General features: G+C 47.1%; 1 protein-coding gene and 1 non-coding gene across 7 annotated transcripts in view; one reads left to right on the top strand and one right to left on the bottom strand.

Annotated features, from left to right (window-relative positions):
- Positions 1-537: 537 nt before the first annotated feature.
- LOC111097909 lies at positions 538-1,904 on the bottom strand. Its single transcript, XR_005367095.1, has 3 exons — positions 1,848-1,904; positions 1,477-1,598; positions 538-1,180 (listed from the first exon to the last, which is right to left on the bottom strand). It is a non-coding gene; the product is annotated as an uncharacterized LOC111097909 (transcript).
- Positions 955-22,284, top strand: part of ZNF462 (zinc finger protein 462) — a 136,967-nt gene continuing 115,637 nt past the window's right edge. For 2 of the 6 annotated variants that reach the window (XR_005367094.1, XM_038553027.1), the window contains exon 1: positions 3,789-4,450. The gene's annotated coding sequence lies outside the window, so the exon portion shown is untranslated. Of the gene's footprint in view, positions 1,094-1,511; positions 1,620-3,788; positions 4,451-4,775; positions 5,146-22,284 lie in introns of those variants that run through there. The other 4 variants (XM_038553028.1, XM_038553030.1, XM_038553032.1 and 1 more) reach the window with 4 other exon arrangements.

Here is a 22,284-nt window from a genome sequence, read left to right on the forward strand (position 1 = left end):
TTTCCCTTTATGAGGAGCCTGTATGCCAGTCACCCATGATAAGGGAGAAGAAAGTCCAGACTTCCAACATATTCATATTTCCTTATGAACATTAATAAAATCTTGAAATCCTGTATGACTCCAGGGCACAGTGGCATGGGATAGGGTAACAAAAGGCAAATTTCACGCAGTCCCCATGTCCCCATGAGACTTCCCTCACATTGCTGGCTGTGTACAAAACCTAAACTTTTCCATTTTTAATGCAAAAAATTGAGAAACTAACCTTCCTAGAGGAGGAGGATAACTCCACCAAGGAGCCTTGCATTATCCTTATGAATATTCTGAAGGAATGACATAGCAGGAGGTGAGAACTTTCTCCTGTTATCTTAATTGTCCGCTAATGGCAAAGCATAATTACGGTTACTCAAGTGCCAACTTTATCAAGGTTTTCTCTAAAACCTGCAGCCACAGCGCTCTTTCCTTGACTTGACCCACCTTTTTTTTTTTTTTTAATTTTCCCAGTTGCTTTCCTATCATTTGAAAGAAAACTGCCCCCAATTAAAAAAAAAAAAAAAAAAGAGCCTAATCCCCAACCATGTTACAATTTTTTTTCTTTTATTTTAGTTGGACAGTTCGGGCACTTGTGACTCCAAAAGAAGTCGGAAAAGAAAAAAAATGTGTGTGTGTGTGTGTGTGTGTGGCATCACTAATTGAAAATTTAGCTTTTCCACATTCAAAAAGGCTTTGCGGGAGTTTTGCAGGAGTTCGCTTCCCGGCTTTGGGAAGTCAATTCGCTGCTAAAGCAGAAGATGGTCTTCTAAAGACTGTCCTGTATTAGGAATGGAGACTCGGCCACCGTACCTTGCCCCCCCCCCCACGCCCCCTCGGGAGGAGCCCCGAAGCCACCCATCGGTCTCAGGATCTCCTCGCTGCCTTTGTCCCTTGTAGACGGGGAGGCTTGGAGAGGAGGTTTAGTTTCCAAGGATTGGAGCGTTTGAAGGGCGGGGCCATCTCCAAGTCCATCTCCCCTTTTTGTCCTCTTCTCCTGGGACGGGAGGGAGGAGCCAGGTCCCCCCGCGGCCGGTTCGGGAGCTCTCTGTCTCGGTCGCTGGAGGTGAGTCGGAGCGGGCGGCAGCCCCGTGCATCGTAGCGCAGGTTAATTTCTCGAGTTCACTGCAGTCGGTCGGCCAGCGGCCCGCGGCTTTGCCAAGTGGGTTTATGAGGTCCGCGGCGTGTTGGGGCGCGCTCGCATTCCCGCACAAGGCTCCTCCCCAGGGCTCGTTCCCCGACTGCCGGCTGCCCTTCGGTGCCCCCGGAGCCCCGGGTTTCCTCTGACCTCGGCGCTTCCTCCCGGCCCCCCCCCTCCTCCTCCTCCTCCTCCTCCTCCTCCTCCCCCCCACCGCCGGGCTCCGAGCGACCCTGCCCCCGGGGAAGGGCGGCCCCCGTCTTCAGGACTTCCGACCCCCCCCCCCGCCCCCGGCCAACCCCAGGAGGTACCTTCACGTCGAGCAAGATTTTTTTTTTCCGCACAGCCTCCAAAACCCAGCGGTCCCAGGGGCTTCCAACCCTGAAATACGATGGTGATTTTCCGGGTGCAAGGGCTTGACAGCGAAAGTCAGCTTTTTATTAAAGACAAAGAGGTAACTGATCAGCTGGGGCACCGTAGGGACGGCGGAGACCTGGCGCGCTTCCCCGGGTTGCCACGAGGAATTCGGGGGGGAGCGGCAGCCGGCGCTCGGACACCCCTGGGGGCGCGGGGGAGGAGCTCGGGGCAGAAGGACTTCCCCGGGTCCCGCCGGGCACCTGGAGCAGGGAGTGCTCCCCGCTCTGCACAAAGCCAGCGGCGCTTCAGTTCTGAGCAGCCTTACCGTCCTCCTCTCCTCCTTTCTCCTTTTCTCTTCTCTTTCTCTGACTCCCCGTCTCCCTTTCGCCTCCGCGCGTTCTCCTCCTCGCTCTCCTCTCCCTACTTTTCCTCTCCCCTCGCCTCGCCCTCCCCCCACCCCCCCCCGCTCCTCCTTTCTTCGCCGCCGCACGCGTAGAGTGTCATTTATTTATTTATTTATTTATCATCACCCCCGCCATCAACACCCTTTTAGGGCTCCCGAGCTTTTCAGTGCGAGTGGGAGGAGAAAAGGGCAGGAAGTGTTGACGGCGAAGGGGGTGAAATCGTGCCTCTGGGTGAGACATTCTGCCCCGGGAATAAACGATGGGGAGGAAAAAAAAAAAAAAATCTTGGAAAAGGAGGATTGGGATCTGTGTCTGGAAGCCCGCTATCCGATGGGAACCAACTCCGCGCGCGTCTCCTCCTCCCCTTTATTGTAGGGCTTTATGGGTCTATCCTCCCGGACTGTTGTTTGGAAGGGGCGGGGTGGGGGGGTGGCGGCGGGTGGGCAGGGAGTGAGTATTAAAGAGGACAATCTGGCCCTGGATCTTCTACACCGCGCCTTCTCCACCGGATGCGCGCTCCCCAATGCAAAGGAATCCAGCAACATCCCCCAATTCAGACGCGGACAAAAGAAACTTTAATTAAGGTCCCTGCCCCGCGCGCCGTGTGTTTCTCCCGACGCTTGGTGATGTCCAACTCGAGGAAGCGAGAAATAGAAATGGTACAACCAGCCCGTGCCCTTGAACTTCAATTGCTCCTGACTTGCTGTATTGATTTTTTTTTTTTTTTTATAGTGTAGGCACAGACCGTCCCCCTCCCCACCCCGCCCCACTCCATCAAATTAGAGCCTTAGGAGAGACGTGCGACCTGGTGGTGGAGGATGAGGGGCGGGGAGGGGGGGAACCCATCCCTTTGCAAAAGAGATAGTTCAGAACGATTTGGGGGAAAATTACACCAAATAAAAATTCAAGGTGTGAAAGCTTCATCTTGGTTCTCTTGTCTTCAACACCATGACACCTTATCATTAGAAGCGCTGATTGTTACTTTCCGAGCCTTTAGATGATCAGCCAGAAAGTGCAAACAACGCGGGGCTGGAGGGTGTAAAGTTATTTAAGTAGGCTCTTTTTTTTTTTTTTTTTTTTTTTTCCTTTTGGTGCGCCGTCAAAACATTTCACAAGTTGGGAAAATAAAGTGGTGGTTCCGAAGCTCGGAATGATGGGTTCTTTCCCTACCCCCCCAGCCCCCCCCACCCCTTTCCATATCAGAAAAGAAATAAAATGCACAATGCGCCTTTATTTCGGGGGAGAAGACTTCAAAATACGTGCCAGTAATGGACAATTTGAGCTTTTCACTGGAGATACTCACACCGCAGGCTGGAAAGGGATTAAAAAGCCCCACGTGGTTGATCTGGGTTTAGACTTGCAACCTCTAGTTCCCCGTGTTATGTTCTCTGCAAAGACTGGCCTCCCGATGGATGCGTGCGAGGGGCTCCCAGGGGCCCGGGCTGGGCGCCTCGGGCCGGGCTGATGGTGGGAGAGCCCGGGGCGGCCGGGCAGGGTGGGCGCTGGGGGCTTCCTCCGCCGGCCAGGGCAGCCGGGCGCCTCCGGGACGCGAGCGCGCACGCCCCAGCCCGGCCGCCGCGCTCCTCGCACCGCCTTCCCCGCAGGTCTTTATTCGTCTCATCTCCCTCTTCCCCTTCTCCTCCTCCTTTGCCTCCTTCTCCTCCTCTTCCTCCTCCTCCTCCTCCTCCTCCACCTCCTCCTCCTCCTCCTCCTCCTCCTCCTCCTCCTCCTCCGCCGCCGCCGCCGCCACCTCCTCCTCTTGCATCTCACTGGCCTGGCTCTGTGTTGCTCTGAGCGACAAAGACAATGTCCCAGCCTTAACTTTGCAACCACCTTGCCTCCTTCTGGGGTTCGGCGCGGGGAGGGGGGAGGGGGAGGGGGGACCGCAGCCGCAGCCTCAGCATCTCCTCCAGCGTCTCCTTCTGCTCTTCTCCAGCTCTTGGATCGTTCTTCCCTTTCTTTCCCCCAGCCCTTTCCTCGCTTCTTTCTTTCTTTCCTTTTTCTTCCCGTCTCCCGCACGCTGTCGTTGTTATTAGAAAGGCTTCGCGCACCCCCTGGTGCTCCGGCGTTTTGTGTGGCAGGAGAAGATTGTCTCCCTTCCCTCGGTCTTGCTTTCTCTCTCCCTCTGGTTGCTCATTATTCAGAGAGAGACACAGAGGGAGGGAGAGAGCGAGCGCGCGAGGGAGAGGGAGGAGAGGAGAGGAGAGAGAAGAGGAGAGGAGAGAGCGAGGGGAGAGAGAGAGAGAGAGTGAGAGGGAGAGGGAGGGAGGGAGAGAGAGGGAGAGGGAGAGGGAGAGGGAGAGACGGATATCTCAGGTCATCTGCAGCTGCAGCGAGTCTGAGGAGCCGAGGAAGGCAGGGAAGATGGCGATCCTCCATTGCTGAGACCCGGCACAAGCACATGAGACTCCCAAACAACTTCCACAACAATAACCCGAGCAGGAAGAGGAGAAAGAGAAAGAGGATAAGGAGGCGGTGGGGCTGGAGAACCCGAAACACCTCCCGGCGCCGGGACGCTTCTTCTGTAAGTTACTGCAATTAAGCAGCAGCCCGGGGTGGTCCGGGTGCTCCGGGGAGCAGAGCGCGGGGCGGTGGAGGCTCAGGCGCGCTCATTCATTCGGCCGACGAGGGTTGGCGGAGCGGGGAGGAGAGGAAGTCCCCTGCCTGGACTGGCTGTTGGGAGAGGAGAAGCGGCGAGAGGGCAGGGGAGGAGGAGGAGGAGGAGGAGGAGGAGGAGGAGGAGGAGGAGGAGGGGGAGGAGGGAGAGCACGAGGGGGAGGAGGAAGAGGAGGAGGAGGAGAAGCGAGGGAGGAAGAGGAGGAGGAGGAGGAGGAGGAGGAGAAGGTGGTGGTGGTGGCAGTGGAGGTGGCTGTGCTTTTCCTGCTGGCGGCTCCTTCTGCTGGGGGGAGCGGAGCGCTGTGGCTTAATTAATTTCGCGTAGTTCTATGGAGAGAGGAGAGAAAATGCAAGATGAGTGAGAAGAGAGCTGGAGGCTTAGGACGGATGCTCCGGGCGCGGGGACGGGAGTAGGGACGGAGAGGGGGGCGGAGGGCGGGAGCGAGCGAGGGGCCGGGGAGCGAGCGCTCCGAGCCGCCCCGACCTGAGCGCGTTGACCTCTTTCTTGCTCTGTCCCTCTCCTTCCTTGCCCCCCTCTCTGTCTGCCTGTCCCCAGCCCGATGGCAAAGCCGTGCGGATCGGCACCCCCCTCTTCTTGCTCAGGTATTTGGCTCTCTCGCTCTCTCGCTCTCTCGCTCTCTCGCTCTCTCTCCCCGAAGTTGGGATGCGGGGTCGGGATGTGGCGGGGGCGGGGGGTGGGGGGTGGCGGCCGCCGCCGGGGCCGCCGGGGCCGCCGGGGAGCAGAGAGGCGAGGAGCTGGGGGGCGCGGGCCCGGCCCGCGGGGCGGGGGTGCGGGGGGGGGGCGCGCGCAGGTTGGGGAGCAGCTGAGGAGCTGTCTCCGGGCTGGGGGTTCAGAAGCGTCTGGGGGAGGAGGACAACGGTTTCTGGAGAGGAGAAGCCATTACACACGCTTGGCTCCGAGGAGGGGAGAATAAGAAGGCAGGGGCCTGGGGGTCGCCCCACTCCTGGTGCGGGTCCCAGGGGCCTGCCCTCCTTGCAGGCACGAGGGGAAGCCGCAGCCGCCCCCCATTGGAGCAGCCCCTCTCTTTCCCTTTCTTTATCTCCCTGTCCTCCATTTGCAAGCTGTCTGCTTTGGTTCCAGTCCAGACTCCAAAACACAAAGCTCCTTCTCACGTTCATTCTCCAGGCTTTTCACCCTTCCTGAAGGAACCCTCGTTTTCTTTTCATTGTAGCTTCTAACCTCCAAGAGAGGGAGGGAGGCCGCCCGGAGTTCCTTTTATATTCCTCCTCTACCCAAAGGGGGGAAAAAACAAAGTTTTATTTTTAAGCACGCGCCTGGGATGGGAAAAGACCAACCAGTTGGGGCTTTCTCCCAGGGCTCCCCCGGGGGGTTGTGTCTGAGTGTCTGTGTTGGTTGCTTGGTCTGCTCTGGGTTTTGTTCCTGGAGGTGGCTCGCAGGTTTGGGGGAGGAAGTGACTAGTTGGGTTGAGAGCTGGGAACTGAGTCAGGTAAGCCGTGTCATGTTGTAACTCCACCAGAAAATGGAGGAGAGCGGGTTTCCAGGAGACAAAGCTGAGATGAGAAGTGTTTATAAAATTATGGATGTCTCCATTTTGAAGCTCTGTTGGTGATGGCTGGAGGAGGAGGAGGAGGAGGAGGAGGAGGAGGAGGAGGAGGAGGCTTAGGCTTAGGCTTGCCTGCCTACTCCTTCTTTTCCAGGGTGAAATCTTGTGTGGTGGTTCCTCACCATCTATTCATTATGCAAGGGAACCAGGGGACTTACTGGAAGGGCTGCTCAGGTTTTTCTCCCACCAAAGGAGTGCTTTCACAAGTTATTGAGGCGTTTGTTTCCATTTTAAAGTAAACTTTGGAAATTTTTTTTCTTCTCGGGAGTGGACCTGAAGGGTTTTGACCTCCTTCAGGAAAGGCCAGGGAGAGCCTTACACGTTTTCCACCGAGGTCTTCACCCAACTTTTAAGCAGCTCCAGGTCTCCTGAAAAGTCACCGGGGATTGTTGTTGCCTCGTTGTGAAGATGGTGGTGGCCCTAAGCTGAGACTGGGGAGTTCTGGGGCTTGGTGATCACCACGATTTGATGCATGGCAAGACTTTATTGTCTGGTGTGGGCTGACTTCTTGCAAAAAGGGGAAAGAACAACAACAGCAACCACAACCGCAACAAATCCTGCAAGATCTCAGAGGAACTCCTAAGACTGACCCCAGTTTCTCCAGAGTCCACATTTCTCTTCAGGTTGTTCCATCTGTGCATAAGGCCTTCTATTAGTCCCTTTGTTTTCCCCCTTCCCCTTCGTTCTGCTCTTTTTCTCTCTGTTCTCAAGGACTGTAAGTCTTCAGAAATATCAGATGTCTTCTTAACAATGTCACTATGGAAACAAATTTTTACAATATTGTGTCTGTGGAGAAAACCTTAGGCCCAGGTGTCTTCACCTTTTTAATTGGGGAGAATTTAGTAGTCCTGTAGGAAGACATTTTGTGAGGATGATTTGAAGGAAGGACCCAATCCTACCCCAGTCCACACACGTTGATTGGAGCTCTTCACAGATTAGTTCTAGAGAATGTACGTGATTGATCCAAGTAAAGGACACGGTCCTGAAATGCTTGAGGAATTTATAAAAGCCAACCATGAAGATGTTGCTTTACCATTAGGTAAGGTAGCCATCTTGAGGGTGAGGGAAGATGTTGGAAGAATTTTAGGTGGACTATTGATAAGATAGGTGAGGAAGCCTCCACGGTGGAATGAAAACTTGGAGGAGATTCAGAACCAATTAATATATTAATAAGGAGGCTGATTGGACCTCGTTTTCAACTAAGGAGGGACATAGAAAGGTACCAGCTTCAACAGAAATAAGGAACACATTGGTGAGCGACTTACACCAGCTTTTTTCTTGCTCTGCTTTCTCATTATGTGTCAGATGTGTGTGTGTGTGTGTGTGTGTGTGTGTGTGTGTAAAGTTCCTATGTCTACAGTATTATTGTGCATATCGAAGTGGTTTTAGATTCCAGATGTAATTATATTCTGTTGAGTAGCTGGTAGCAGTGTCATTCAGCAAATGCACAATGCTGTATATGACAACATCACATTTTTCAAACCAAACTGTTGTGTCATTAATTGAGGGTTATTGTTCTTCTGAGGAGTGTGAAAGGAAAGGAGAAATACATGGTTCCTTAGCTGATAATTGTCCATGGCCAATGAAGTAAAACCCTGTTTTTGCAGACGAAGATGTATGGTTTTCAACATTTTCAGTTGATGTGTGTGCTCATTTAAAAATACTTCTCTTCAGATCTCTGCTTCTTTATTAAAAACCTGGGCTTCTCCAAGAGCACTTGAAAAAATCTTTCTTCTTGGAATCATACCTTGTATTATTCAGTTTTGAATGTTGTCTTTTGATACCATTACTTTTGCTCCTAAGTGGGATGTTGTCAATGTTAATACTTAAATTTGCTAATGCATGTGTGGATGCTACTTGTTCAAACTCGGAAGTTCTAATGCAACGGAATAAAGAGAGTTATTTGGGAAAGTAATTACCAGATAATTTTGCATCTAATTAACCATATTTGCGTATGTAAACAAATACATTCTAGGTTGATCTTGAAGCAAACTTCTATGATATCTTTGTTGTTGCTGTTGATACCAGGACAACCGGTTAATTATTTCAGTGGGGGAAAAAAAAATCTGACAGACTGGTTGCTGGTCCAGCGTTTTGACTCACCACATTTTTTTTTTACTTTGTGACCAAGTGTTTTGTTGTCTTTATACACAGTCTTAGAGTTGAGCTTTTCTGGAGGGAAAAAATTAGGTATCTAAGAGGCATTTTGGAGTTTGAGAGTATGTTCTAACTGGTTACCTAAGAGACATGTTCATCTCTAATGCCCTTCATCAACATGGGAAGCACTAGTATTAAAGATGTGGTTGCTTACATTTTTCCAAACCTACACATTCAAAATGTGCCAAATATTTTGGATAAAGTGCTACGCAAGAAATACGAAGAGTGTCAAATTGAACATTCTCATTTGATGTCAAGGCTCAGAGATTTTTTGTTTTGTTTTGTTTTTGAGACAGCAAGTTGATGAGGCTCGTTATGCAAATTTTTTCCTTAGCTCTAATACATCACAAAGAGAAATCATTCTGGAGAAATATATGTGAGCTCTGAGGCCCATTGCCATAGGAAAGATTCTTGTTGGATCTTTGTATTCCATAATATTTCTCATGTTAGATTTATGTCCATCTAGTTTATTGACCACATTCCCTGAGAGCTTGTTTTTTTCCATACTCCTTGGAGTTGGAAACAACTTTTGGATAAAAAGAAAAAAATATATATATACATGTATGTACACACATGTATACATACACGTGTGTGTGTGTTCTTTCTTTCTAATGAGTCTTCTGGAAGATAGGAGAAAAGCAACCCAACCCTACTAATGGACTCTAGAGTATTTGTGGTCAGTTTTCCTGAAAGAAAAGAATGGTAAAATTGCCTTGGAAAGAGTTCTGCTTTCTGTGTGATGGAGTCTAATAGAGTCTAGTCTGTCTCGAATTCTCTCCTGGTGTTGAGAGTTCTTGGATAAGGTAGTAACCTTACTCATCCTCTTTGTGCTATATGCCTTTATCAGACTCATTGGACAGAGCATTGACAAAGCTGTACGGAATGTTTCAAGTAGAGCACTGGAGAACAGAGGTGCTATTACACAATGCCACATTCACAAATTAGGAAATATATAAATAATGAGCTCAGATTGCAAAGGTTCTGACATGAGTATATGATTGGATGACTGGTATGTGGAAATTAAGGAAATTCAAAAGAAGTGGAGGAAAATATTTCCAGGGTCTCATTGCAAATCCAGCAAACTGGAGGAAAAAAAAAAGAAAAGTCAGCCTGTGTGTGTATGTGTGTGTGTGTGTGTGTGTGTGTGTGTGTGTGTATGTGTGTGTGAGGGCAAGTATCTTTGGAGGTTCACATAGTTATGAAGTTGGTGGCTTGGAGAGAAACATTAGCTGCGTGTTGGTGACCTATTAATTGATTATGAGAAAATAGGAGAGTAGATAATGCTAGAAGAAAATTCCTCTTGTGTGATATGCCAAGACATCTGGCAGATGTTATGTTGGGCCCTAAGGAATGGACAGTTTAATTTTAGCCCTAGCAAGGAAATGGGAAGTTCTGAGCTCTTTTAATAGCACAAGCCTTAGTTTGGGGAAGGTTGCTTAAAAAAATAAGAAAGAAAAAGAAAAGAGGCATTTATTGTCATATTGAAGAACTCCAGGGAGTGACTAGATTAAGCTGAAGAGTTTTGGGGTGATGGACAAAAATACTACTTCCTCAGTAGAAATTAATATAAAAATCACCTAAAATAGGTTGACTAATATGGTACACCGTAAATGGTGAATAGTAAGAACTTCTAATTGAGAAGCTAGTTGTTTTGTAGAGAGATCATCTACTTCAGATCTCCTCTTCCCGCGGCATTTTATTGAAGAGGAAACTGGCACAGAGACGTGCAGTGACTTGCCCAAGGTCAGAAGGTTCAGTTGTAACAAAGCCAGGCCCAGCGCTCAGGTCAGCTGACTCCCAACCCAGTGCCCTTTCCACCACCCCATTGCCGATGATTTTAGCGGTTTGTGAAACACCAGCTCTCCTCTCCAGAGTGCAAGCCTCTCTGAGAAACTCTGTAATCAAACACTAGTGGGGTAGGAGTATTGGTTTTTGTTAGTTGACTTTACCGTGTTGGGGCCGAGCATGGTTTCATTCATAGAACTGATACACTCCAGAGGCCAGTTTTGTTCATGCAACTTCCCGTCGAGTTGCAGCTATTGGGATTGGGACAAGTGCTTTTCTTTTCACTGGCCTCCTCTCTTCTATATAGTTCTGTCATCCAGGGCTTGGGAGTCCTTTGCGAATGCCCTTCTTTAGAGGTTTGTCTGGGACTATTGCAACTTACCAGAGTGCCCACAATTGGACTCAGAGGATCTATTTTGCAACATGGTACAGATTTAAATTGGCTTCTTTCAGAGATGCCATTTTGTAATACTGATGAATGGCCAAGAGAGTGAAATCCAGTCAAAGACAATTACTGGTGATTTTCCAGTATTCCAGACTCATCCAAAAATGTGCGCTCCATGGATCTTCTTGGAGCCCGATTCTCTCTCTTGCAGACCAATGGCTAGCAGGCCAATCAATGGCTAGCTATTTACCATTCCCCAATGAAGTCATGAAGTCATCCTTCAAGTGAGTTTTTGACAACACGGGGAACATTTAACCAGAAAGAGAGAGAGAGAGAGAGATAGGACAGTACTTTGGGAAGGGTGAAATGGACTTCCATTTCTGATTCCTCTTGGACAAGCGAAAGTCATTTTGTGTAAAGAGTGATGTTTGGAAGTTTCCACATTTTCTAAGCTTCTTCCAAACTAAAGCATAAATTCTTAATCCAGGAGGCAGTCTGGAGAAGGTAGTGCTGGATGTGGACTTCTGGCAGAAACACAGTTAACGCTATAAACAGTTGAACCTCAGTGTGGCACTCCTCCAAATGAGTTGACTGTCGAAAATAAAATGTTCCAGAAGAACTGGGAGAACAGGAAAGAAGTTAAAACAGCATGGTTTGCATGCCAGTACTGAGGGAAGAAAAAAAATGTTGGGGTTGGGGGGGCGGGGGCATTGGAGAGAAGATAATCCCAAACTGAACTGTCTCCTGGATTCATAAGACCCAGGAAGAGAGGTTTCCAAGTGAGGGGAGAATGGATTTTTATGAATTTAGATTGTACTTGCAGTTTACTAGGAAGCTCTTTTGAATCTTTTGTCCCCTTGAACTTTGTCTCTGGAGAGCTGTACACACTGACAAATAGAAAGTCAATTGGAAGTGCTTTGGATTTACATTTTCTGCTTAAAAATACTATCATAAGATTTGTCTTACTTTCTAAGGGCTCCTGTCCTTATCAGTTAAAGCGTACATAAGCTTTTTAGCTTTTGGATGTGTGACTTCAACTCAAAGTTGGTTTTTTCAGGTCTTGGGAAGACAAGAGATAGGTAGAGTGATGTGGTATGAGAAGGGTATGAGTATGATCACCTGCAAATGCATTGTCTTTTAATCCTAGTGAGCAGATGACTTGGTGTCTTCAAAGCGTTCTTGCCTAATTCCTAGCTGGAGACATTTTTTTTATGAGTTATTCTTGGAGGGAAGGTTTCTTTTTGTGCCAGGTCATGGGTATTTTGATATTGATTTTCTTGCTTTCATGTGTTTGCTTGTTCAGTTCCCTGCATGTTGCTTCTGGATATTAATAAAATACTTCTGCTGTGCCTGTCCACATCTTAGCCCCAACTTCATTCAAAGAACACAGCCTGCTCTTGAGGGTGAAGGGAAGGTTGGTAGGTACTTCCTTGTTCCAAAAAATAAATACCCGAAGAAGATGAAGACAGCTCAAGTCAGAGAATTATTTGCCCGGCTTTCGAGTAGACTTTTCACAAAGACCATGCAAGGAAAGATGGGGAAAATTCTACTAGGAACCAGTAGATCCCGATTAAAATGTTTTAGGATCACTTCGTAGGAAATTAAGCATTTGTCCAAGATGAGTAAGCAAAGACTTACCTTTGGATTCAGATTGGTTTGAGTACAAAAGGAGCTGGAGGCCCAGGCGAGACAACTGTGTCAGAAGTAATTAAGCCCAGGATTTGTGGAGAGGCTTATCTGCCACAGAGCCCAGCTGGGGAAGGCCAACCTCGCTCCCTAAGCCCTCATCTGGCCAGTTGAACCAGAACAGGAGCTAAGGCCTTCACATTTTTGAGTTTTTCTCTTCCCTGTTCAGATTTAAGAAGGTAAAGTTGCCTTTATTCAGTTTTGCTCCTGTCAGCTGAGTGCTTGCTTCTCTCTGGAGCTGGGAAATGCCAGAGGCGGGGGGTGGGGGGGGGAGTGGGGGGGTGGGGGGGTGGGGGGTGGGAGCTGATTTCTTCTGAGGGAACATTCTCCCTTTTAACACTACAAATGTGCCTATAACATTGTACTTATTACTCAGAAAATAATTGTGCGGTGGCACAATGTGGGATACTTGAAAGATGTTTGCTGCACAAAGGTTCCAATACTCACCTGCAGATTAAGAAATGGGTTTCTAAACCATCTCATTTCTATTGCTAATGAAAAGCTTTGGAAGGCACCTGTGAATTAGAGCTCCAGCTGCTATCATGGTAGGGGAAGTTAGGCCTTGAAAGGATACACGGATTAGCCCATCAGAAAAGCAAACAGTAGCATCAGCACAAGTAGGAAATAGACAGGGTTGTCAAGCTAACAGAAAAGTAGGCTAAAGCATTGCCATAATTGTGTGGTGGAAATCTGCTGGGAAGGAGAGACCGCTTGGATGGGAGAAGGAAAAGCAGGAGGAGAGAGGCAGGGGAGTGATTGCCAAGCCCAGGTAGGAGAGGTCTATCCACTGGGAAGAGGCTACAGGAAGAAGAAAGGCGTTGCTTTTAAGAAAACGATAAAGCACGTGGGAAAAGACCCTGTAATTTGGAACTCCTTGCACATGAAAAATGAAGATCCATGCTCAGGCCCACAGTCTTTGGTCAGTTCTTACTGTAAGAGAAAAAGAGAAAGAATTGAACTTGGAAGACCATTTATGTGACTTCAGGGCTACAAATCAGCCTTTCTGATGGGAGGACCAAAGGGAAGCTTGAAGGAACTGGTTAAGTAAGCCTGGGTGGAGATTTTCCTGGAAAATGAACGAAGTGGAGAAGAGAGCACAGCAGAAAGTCGCTGCATTATTAATGGGCAGACACTGCGATAGTCCTCTCTACACTCATCCATAGAGCTTCTCTACCTACGCTGTGGGTGTGAGAGGGAATGAAGGAAGAACAAAGACATGCTTCTTTCCGAGGGGAAAGGAGTGGACCGTGACAGCTACCTGGAGTCCAGTTTGGGATTAAGCCATTTGCTAGAGCCAGGAGGCGCAGGCTGGTCTGTCGATTGGATCCTGGCATTTAAAAACCCAAAATAAAGCCTTTGTGGCCCAGAATGGCTAGCCATTCTAATCCCTAATTACGTCCTCCCTCTGTTGTGCCCAATTAGTCAACGATTGAGTATCAATCATTCAACCCACATGGGACCTGGTCTAGGAGTCCTTTGTGTGGGGTAAAATTTGAACACTGGGCTGTAGCCCCGAAGATGGCCAGGGTTAGACGCCAGCTAGAGATTATGTAAGGATTTCAATAACAAGCACTTATCACCCAGAAACTTTTTCTCTTCATTGGTTTCTGTCTTACATGGTCTTCTCTGAAGACTGGTAATTGGTACTGACTATTGATAGCTGGGCAGGGGATGCTCATGGAAGAGACCATTTTGATCTGAATGCCACAGTTCAGCTGCAGGAACGTCTCCCCCTTCTGCTGTCAATTGAATATTATCCCTTCTTATCTTGGGTAAGAATACCTACCATCTATAAAGAGAATAAATATGATGGCGTCATCAAAAAAGGCTGCCAACTCCCCTAGAGTAGGAATATCACACAGATCTTTCACAGAATGCTGATTCTCCTCCTGGAGAGACTCATTATTAATTCCAGGTAGCATTTGTTTGACATTTAATACGTACCGGGACTGTTCTTCTGGTAGAGAAAACTGAGGTTTGGGGAGATGAAGTAATTTACCCAAGGTCTTGGAGCTAGAAGATGGGGAGCCGGGGGTTCACACATGGGTACTACCTTTTGGCCCGCTGCTGGTGGGAACTGGCCTTGGTTATTGCTTAGTATGCTAATAGATTATAATCCTGATGCTTTCTCTCTTCCAGTTGCTTATGCCACTAGTATATCCTGGTGTTCTAGAAGGGGAATTTGAGCATAATGGAAAATTAATTGTAGTAGATTAGTTGATATGAGAGATATAACTTACTGTAATAGCTTGATAAAAGTGTGTTTAACTAAAGAGTACCCTGTTTTGGTTCTTCTGAATTATAGAGGAGATGGTGAAAAACAGCAAGAGACCATGTAAGAGGAAATTTAGAGAATAAATATTTTTAAATTGTATTGTCAGAATTGTAAAGTAGTTATACATGTGGATGGTTAAGAAGGAACACCTACCTGTTACAGCAGAAGGTTATGCTGTGTGACTTTTTTTTTTTTTTAAGATTTTATTTATTTATTTGAGAGAGAGACCGTGATTCTGAGAGAGAGCAGGAGCAGGAAGGAGAGGGAGAAACAGACTCCCCACTGAGCAGGGAGCTGATGTGGGACTCGATCCCAAGACCCTGGGATTATGACCTGAGCGAAAGGCAGAGCTACCTTTCTGGCTGACTGAGCCCCCAGGTGCCTGATTCTTTCTTTCTTCCTTTCTTTTCTCTCTTTCTTTTCAGGGCGGGAAGGATGCGGCCTAAAAAAGAAAGAAAAAAGAGAGCGAGAGAAGAGAGCGAGGCGATGAGGGAGGGAGGGGAGGGAGGGTAGTTAGGGAGGGATGTATTAGTATTCTGTTGTCTTTGTATGGCTTCGCTTATCGGCCTCCCTTTCTCCTTCCTTCCTTCCTTCCTTCCTTCCTTCCTTCCTTCCTTCCTTCCTTCTTCCTTCCTTCCTTCCTTCCTTCCTTCCTTCCTTCCTTCCTTCCTTCCAAGTAAAGAAGGGTCTTACTTTTTTTTTTTTTTTCCCTTCTTAGGGCTCCTGTTGAAAGTCTCAGTGCCCTGTATTGGCTCTGGTTTACTGTAAGCATGAAACATGTTTCCAAAAGCCACACAGACATATTTGAAAAGTAGTTCCACCGTCTAATGGTCATTTTTGGAAAATAGCACAGATACTCTTCAAAGCGTGGGTACTGGTATCCCCCATGCCTTTTAGTGATCACCATCTGCTCTATTTAGATCATGGAGACATGATGATTGTTTGGGTTTTATTTGCCTCTCCCTGAAACATCACAGTACAGTAAGGAAGCTGCTGTTCATGGATGACCACAAATGCCCTTAATAGAGTAACAAGCTGTACTAAGGGGGATGGAGCAGGTCCAAATATCCCTGAGATACCCAGGACAGTAGCTTTACTGTAAGACAGGCAGTTGGGGCATTAATTGCTGAGTAGACTCTTTAACCTCAAAACAAGTAGTCGTGGTTTTATAAAATCTTAACTTTGCTACGGGATCTGTTCAGGTGATCTGTTCCCAGACAGATTTGTACTCAAAACCTTTGTAGGAGGAGAAGTATGTGTCCTGTTTGTTAAGTGTACTGAGGAGGCCACGGAGCCACCCATATTTTTACCTGTCATCTACCAAACTTATCAAAACCATTGTTTTTCTTAGATAAAGGCCTTTTATGGGGGAAAAGCCCCCCACCAACCCCCCACCCCCGAAATAACTACACAGTGGAAGAGAGTAATAACACTGAGCTACACCAAAGCGTGTGGTTCTCTAGGTGGAATTTCTGATTTAAGAGCCTTAGGTAACATCTGTTGTGACCCTAATCAGTAGCGCCCCGCCTTCTAAGATATTCCCTCAAACCAGCTTGTCTCAAAGACCAGTTCTTAGCCTGGTTCCCCAATTTTCCCCTTAATTCTTTGAGGAGAGATCTATTCAGGAGCTTTGCAGAAGGTGCAGGTGAATTGAGCCAGCGTATCTTGGTGGGTGCAGTGATGTCCAACTGGGGCTAGGACTTTGAATTTGAGAATACACTCAACGTGAGAGGCGGGGTGGCAGAGGGACCCTTGGGGCATGTCCAAGGTGGTAACTGTAGTAGGTCTATGTATTTAGGCCTGGTGGAGGAATCTCCCATTATACTGAAAACAAAAGAAAATAGCCTCTTCAAAGGCAGAGTCCATCGTAATGTGGAAAAGCATGTTGTAGGGATCACATAAAATGGCACACATTCAGGAGAGCAGAATTGTATACATCCTTCCACTTGTGTGAAAGTTCTCCTCATGCATTCCGTCTTCTCTGATTTGAAGCTTTGCCTCTGATTAGTAGTTTGGGGGGGTTGAGAAGTGACGTGACATTGAAGAACAGATGTCATGCTGTCCCTGACATTCCTCCTTGCTTGACTCAAGGGTTTTGAGTACTCACCCATTCTTTTTCTGGCCAGTGGCCGTAGCTTGTTAATAATGAAGGAACATCACCCATAGGTCCCGAAATTAGCAAGTGTTAAATGTTACGTGATTATTAGGGGAAAAACAAGATAATCTAGTCAGTGGGCTTAATTAGGTTGTGATTGCCCAATTGCTGCTTCATGATAATTATATTCATAACCCCGTTTCTAGACGTCAACCACAATTATCAAAATTGACCCCAGCATAGGTAAGTGTTAGCGATCTTATTTGGAGCAGCTACTGAACGGTGAATTTCCATGTTCTGGGGTGTTCCTCCCTGTTTCATTTCCCCCTACTTGCCACCTTCCCATCATCTTTTCTCCATTTTAGCAGAAAGATCAGTAGTAACATTATTTTGTCTGTGACCATGCACATATTGTATATCTAGTGTTGATGTCTACAGAAAAATAGATTTAGTAAAAGAAAAAAAAAGCAAAACATTAATAAATCAGCAAGTCAGAGTCTTGAAGCTTAAAGATCGGAAATGAGCTAGATTTTTTTTCAGCACATGAAACCTATTTAGTAGATTTGATATGATTCATTTGAACAGAGCCTTTACTTTATAAGGCGTAGTTCTAAAGTGAAAAAGAGTGAATCTATGTTTGAGACACTGTCTTATCGATGTGATCATTAAGGTCTGAGGAACAGAAGGAGAACTTCTAACTTTATATTAACCACACGTTCCTATCCCCAATTCATGACATTTGCTGCTAGGCTATTTCAGTGGAAGAACGAGTCATTGCTGGGACATTGTTTACTGTTTATCTCCCCAATGAAGGCAATGATTTCTAGGAAATACAAACAACAACCTGTATCAGAAGTGGGTATGTCAGTGTGACACCATGAATCACTGGGCCAGATTGTCACTTGGCAGCTTTCCCTTTCTGACATGCAATTATATGAAAAAATAATGCACTTAAAATGTGCACACCATAGCTAAACATCAATGCAGTTGAACTGTCTGAACAACTAGGAACTTGATTACTCTCTCTCTATAGGTGTGTGTGTGTGTGTGTGTGTGTGTGTTTATATATCTGTGTATATAAACATAAATTTATATATATATATAAACATGTATGTGTATACTCTTTGGGGAGAAGGTGCTTATTTTTTTTTTAATTTTTATTTTATGATAGTCACAGAGAGAGAGAGAGGCAGAGACATAGGCAGAGGGAGAAGCAGGCTCCATGCACTGGGAGCCCGACGTGGGATTCGATCCCGGGTCTCCAGGATCGCGCCCTGGGCCAAAGGCAGGCGCCAAACCGCTGCGCCACCCAGGGATCCCAGAAGGTGCTTATTTTTTGCTGAAACATCAGGAGTGCAAATTTTGCAGACTTACTGGGTGAACATGCAGTTCTTTGTGCAGGGGTCTTCAGGAAGACAGTGGTGTGTAGTGTGTAGAGCAAACTCTCTGGGACTGCATGAGCACAGGATGAAATTTGTGTCTGTCTCTTCCTAGCTGTGTGACTTTGAATAAGTCACTTAACCTCTCTGTTCCCATGAGTTCCCACCCAGTGAAAGGGAGACGATAATACGAATCTGTAGAACTGACATAAGGACTATAGAATATTATGTGTATAAGGATCCTGGTTCAGAAAGGGCACTTGAAAAATGATAGTTTCTTCCTTCCTCACTGATAGAGAAACTGGGGTAGAGAACTCCCAGAGCTTTGCCAGATGTGAATTGTTTTGTCTTTGGTCTTAAACTCCATTTTTTGAGTCCCGCCTGATGAACTTGGTGCCGTGTCTGCCTTAACTGATGAATGGTCTTCACCGCTGTTGTGCATTCTCAGGGAGATTTCCCAGATTGTGAACCTCTGGTCGGCCTGCCTGCGGACCCTGCAGTGCTCCGTATCCATGGGGGGTGTTCAGTAGGATCTGTCAACTTTCTGAGGATGATGCTGTGGTGACCTCTTGGAATAGTGTATTTTCATGGTAACAAAACCTATCCTAACCCTGCAGCTACAGATTCCCTGGAATGTTGTAGGGGAACAATTTTTAATCAACGTGAACTTCCTTGAGCATTTTGGAAGCAAGATGTTCTTACTGTTCCTTTTGTTTGGCATCATTCTGGCAAAAATTATTTGTCCGAGAAAGTAGAGTTCATTGCAATGAAAATAGTGCTATTACAGATGCCTCTCGGTAGCTTCACTCGTATGGATAGCTCTGAGCCAGTTCGAGCACTGTCTCGTGTCCTCGCCTAGAATTGCTTTGGTCTTCGCTGTGCAAATGTTTATTTTGATAACCCATGTCTACTTGGTCTTGCTAATGTACTGTAATATCAGATGCTTTGAGATCTCAGGGGTAAGGAGGCTAATTTTAGAGTGCCTTAAGGGGAGATGATGTTTCAAAATGTAGAACGGTAGAGCCTAACAGGACTTACCTAACTGTGTTTTGCTGCAAGTCAGAAGAACATTTGTTGATGGCCTCCTCCTGTGACAGCATGGTGGTTGGTGGTGGCCCTGGCGGAAATGAATAGCGTTGAGCGGTTCTTTGGTAAAAAGTATGGGGACTTTGCCCCTCGAAAAGCAAATTACCCGTGAAGATTGCTTTATTTACCTTATTTAAAAATGTTTACATTTCAAGAACTTCCAGAGAGACGAGAGTGTCTGTGGACTGTTTTTTAAATTATAAAAAAATGTATGGTTGCTGCGTTGAAATTGTGTCCAGAGATATTTGAGGCAAGAAGAAGAGACCGTGCATTTATATCCTGGTGTTCAGATCTCTAGGATGGTCCTGAGTGAGAGATTTTGGGTCTCAAAAGTGTAGATCCCAAGACTAAAGAGGTCGCAGTATAGCTGTGGGTGTGGCAGTGGTTACAATATTATGAAATGCCCTCAGTAAAGTAAGCCATGAGGAGAAACAGTAGGAACTGACACTAGGACTTCTTAGGATGCCTGAGAAGCTGGGAGTGGAAAGATTTCTCCAATTTCCTTGAGATTTTGGTAATGGGTGTCTTTAGGAATGCTGCTTTCACGTGTGTTCAGTTCTTTACAACTTGTAAGACCTTTACTTACCTGTGACTACAGAGTAGTAGTAAAGGGATTGGTTTAACTTGGGTCAAGCTCCTATAATTCGCTCCGAGCCTCCAGCTTATCTTTAAAATGGAATTCTGTCTGTGGTGAAGGCAGGAGGCATAATGCATGTAAAGCACCCAGCACCCTGCCAGGTACCCAGTAAATGGCCACCTCTGTAGTTCATTTGCAATGATCAATTAGTAGCCTTCCAGTGCCTCTTGTGCAGATGGCTTGCTCCTTGCCATTCATCTGCCGCCTGGCTTTGCACGCCTAGTTAGCAGTTGTGGGATGATGTAGAGTTGGAAAGAATGTAGTATCTTCACTATCATCCAGCATGGTTTATAGATGCTCTTGTATTTCAGAAATGTGTGCCCATCCATCTATTCATTCACCAAACATTTATTGAGCGCCTTTTGAATACCCTTGGCCCGTCTGGGTGCCTGGGTGGTCAGACCCAGGGTGGGGATGTGGGATCTCTCCATCAGTTGTCTTGGGCTCATTGTTTTGGTAATTGAAATGATTATGATGGAGATGGTGTCCTTAGCCACATTTAAATAGGTTGGAGCCAAGGGCTGGTGCACTGTGGCTTTTGCCAGTGGGAAACGGATTCCTGTTTAGATGCACACGTCTCTGAGTCTTTGTGTGTACATGTTTACAATATAATTTGCTAACCATGTAGTCAATGCTGCTGGGGTACGTAATCTGGCAGGCCATTTAAATATTTACTCCAAAATATCTTGTTCTCTGTTGGTGTGAAGTAGAGTTTCCAGATATTTTTAGGTCATTTTCATCTTAGCAACCCTGTTGGAGATGAACCAGACACGCTGCTGTAAACTGTCCCCACATTTTGATAGAATTTAATAAAGTAAAGTTTAATGGTTTGGTCCCAAGAGGCAAACAGACCATCTGGTTAGCAGAAGGTTAGGTCGAGCACTGCGTGGCTGCTGGGAGGGCCACAAACCAGCCCCGACGCACTGGTAATATGTCCAGTTGCTGAATGCATTAAGCATTGAAATGGTGCTTTCAGGTCTGCCGAGCCAGCAGTTCTGTTACCACCGCTGTGACGCAGGAGATAATTCAGCTGGGCAAGCGGCAGCATGGGGGTGGATCTACAGTACAGGATGTGTAATGTCAACATGAAGGATTGGAGCTGGCAGAAAGAAGGGAAGCACTCATTTCATGCCAGTGCAGGAAGCCTAGAGAGATGCTTCCCACCCCCTTGCATCTTGTCCTCTTCTGGAGCTTTCACATTATGTGTTAAATGATTACCTTGTGCATGGTCCATGGCAAAACTTCAGCTGATTTTCTGCCTCTTTTGGAACCTGTCAGCATAAACAGAGTGAACCACATTCCACACACATGTAGGGCGGGCAAAGGCAAGAGTTAGCTGCACAGCCTGGGAGGAGGAGAAAGGGCTTCGTTAGGCAGGAGCATCTTTGTGCTTGAGATGGAATCCCATTGTCCGGCCCTTTGTGCTCAGATTTGAGACCGGCCATCCGTTCAAAGGCTGCAATCATCCCAGAACACTGGGCTGCAGCTGTAGTCCGTAGAAGCCCGCAGAATGGTCCCAGGGATTCTGCAGGAGCTTAGCAATTACATAATTGCCATGTAACTGGAGAGAGCCATCAGGACTGTCTGGTTCCCCTGGAAAGCAGGCTTCTACAATCTAAGGGATAGATTGTTTTCCCTTGTTAAACCCGAAAGCTGATGCGCAAGGACATCAAGCCACCAGGCTGGAACCGCGTCCTCTCCCTGGCATGAGAGAGGATGATGTTCACAAGTACACTTGGCTGGACATTCAGTGGACTTCACAGCTACGTCAAAGGGAGACAGAGAGGGAGTGCAACTCACCGGGTCTCAGAAAAGTGGATTCCTGTATCTGACTTGTTTCTGATCTGTGAGGCTACGTTCCATATGCATTCAAGGCATGGAGTATTCCAGAGCTTTCCTAGGAATGGGACCAGCGGAGCTGCACTTCATCACCGAGAGAGCCCTCAAGTTCTGCTGCCCGCCCAGGAGGATTTTCACAGCCTCTCTTGAATGAACACTTGCCTCGGAAGCTGATCAGCAGGAGCGTTGTGGGGCCTGACTGTCATCCGATGTTCCTAAATGCTGGAATCCTCTCAACATCAACCCATGGTAGTGCCCCGGCAGCCCGGGGGCTTGAGCAGACTGGACACTTTGTCTCTGAAGACCTCATAGCGCACGAATGAATTCCTTCTTTCAGCTACCTGACCACTTGTTTTCCATAGTTGAGAAAATTTTGAGGTGGAGTCGGTTAAATGGAGGCATGAGGCCTGTACTAAACCAGCAAGAAGTCCGGGCTCTGTTTCTTCAGATACGAAACCGTCATCTAAAATTAGCCACATCTCCTAACCCGAGTGTGGACTTTATGTTTGTTTATGTTAAGTAGCTCTACATTTCAGCAGTCCTGCCTTTCTGGGTTGCTTTTGTGGAGCTGCTGGAGTAGAGGGTGGTTGTCGGGCCACATTTTATCAATGGCTTTCAGTTGGGCCTTTGATCACGATGACATTCATCTGTATCTCTCAATTGAAATGTGTTTGTAGTCAGAACTTCGCATAGGGCAAATCAAACATTTTGGCTCCTTTGTGAGTTAAAAAAGGAACGGCCAGCGGGCACTGGAAGGAGTTGGATCTCCAGGGTGGACTGGGGCCATAGATTCCTGGACCTTTTACCTTTAGGCCTGCTTTACTCCTCTTCT

Source organism: Canis lupus, chromosome 11 (assembly GCF_011100685.1).
Source record: "Canis lupus familiaris isolate Mischka breed German Shepherd chromosome 11, alternate assembly UU_Cfam_GSD_1.0, whole genome shotgun sequence".
NCBI lineage: Eukaryota > Metazoa > Chordata > Mammalia > Carnivora > Canidae > Canis > Canis lupus.